At 39.5% G+C, this 1,481-nt stretch overlaps 1 long non-coding RNA gene across 1 annotated transcript in view; it reads right to left on the bottom strand.

Moving 5' to 3' along the window:
- Positions 1-264, bottom strand: part of LOC109386319 (uncharacterized) — a 26,472-nt gene extending 26,208 nt beyond the window's left edge. Inside the window, exon 1 of the long non-coding RNA XR_002124770.1 lies at positions 174-264. This is a non-coding gene — a long non-coding RNA (uncharacterized LOC109386319). The remainder of the gene's footprint in view (positions 1-173) is intronic.
- Positions 265-1,481: the final 1,217 nt, after the last annotated feature.

Genomic DNA, 1,481 nt, shown 5'->3' with positions numbered 1-1,481 from the left:
AGAACTGACTTTGTGGCTTTGGCTTTTGACATAACCTCCATTATGGCAATCGCCCCAAACTTCAGATCTTCTCCCAGCCCCACCAAACACCAATCTCTCCTCAGACCTTTCTAGTTTCCTCACATTCAGAGACCCTTCCCCTTCTGAGAACACAATTTAGAGCCATCTGTTACCTGGTTTCCTGCAGATCCTTCGTGGTTTGGTCCCAGGCTGTCTCTGACATTAGTGCCTGAGAAGGGTGTGCCCTAGCCTTTATATTTTGGGGAGAGATGTAGTTTCAGTTTCAGATTTGATTTGTAATGGAGGGAGGGTGCCTTATAAACTATCCCCACAAAAACCTGCACATGGATGTTTATAACAGCTTTATTCATATAGGCAGAATATGAAAGCTTGAAAGCAACAACGATGTCTTTCAGTAGGTGAATAAATAAGCCGTGATGCATCCAGACAATGGAGTATTATTCAGCACTAAAAAAAAAAGAAAAGAGCTATCAAGTTATGAAAACACAAGGAAGAACCTTAAATGCATATTATTAATACAAAGTGAAAGGAGCCAATGTGAAGTCTCCATACTGTATGATTCCAACTATATGACATTCTGGAAAAAGCAAAACTATGGAGACAGTAAAAATGATCAGTGGTTGCTAGAGATTGGAGATGAGGTGGGTGGGAAGAGTGATGAATAGGCAGAATACAGAGAGGATTTTTAGGGCAGTAAAACTATTCTGTATGATACTAGAATGATGGGTACATGTCTTTAAACATTTGTCCAACCCAAACAATGCACAATACCAACAGTGAACCTTATTTAAACTATGGACTCTGGGTGATAATGATGTGTCAGTTGTAACAACGGTACTATTCTGGTGGGGCTATTGATAATGTAGAGGCTATGCAAGTGTGGGGCCAGAGATATATGGAAATCTGTACCTTCCTCTTAATTATGTTGTGAGTTTTAAACTGCTATAAAAAGTTAAAGTCTTTTTAAAATGTTTTGTTTCCACTGAGACTGAGACTTATTCAAACTCATAGTTTGAATGAGAAATGCATCAGAGTCATCAGTGTATATTATTTTGAATGGATGAGGAGGAGGGAAAGTCCACCTATCTGCTGTGACTTAAAAAAGACACTCACAAATATTTATATTTCTAGAGATACATTGATATCCAATTCAATCTGAGGGCCATCAATTTAATAAGCAACTGCAAAGCTAGTCCTCAGCCTCTGTGTATCATTATAGTGCTACCAGCTGTTTAGAGTAGCCGTCTGTTCTGACTGGTCAGTGCGTATGCCTTATGAGATACTAATTATTTTTTATTTTATTTTTATTTTTTTTAAAGATTTTATTGGGGAATTGGGGGAAGGGGAACAGACAAGGTGCTGTCCTTATGTTCTTCAGTCCAGTTGTGGAGGACGTTGCTTCACTGGCCCAAGTTGGCACCATAATTGCGATCTTCCCCGGCGAGGCAGATCAGTCGCCG

This window comes from Hipposideros armiger, unplaced genomic scaffold (assembly GCF_001890085.2).
Source record: "Hipposideros armiger isolate ML-2016 unplaced genomic scaffold, ASM189008v1 scaffold_132, whole genome shotgun sequence".
Taxonomy (NCBI): Eukaryota; Metazoa; Chordata; class Mammalia; order Chiroptera; family Hipposideridae; genus Hipposideros; species Hipposideros armiger.
This window is presented reverse-complemented; position numbering and strand designations above follow the sequence as displayed.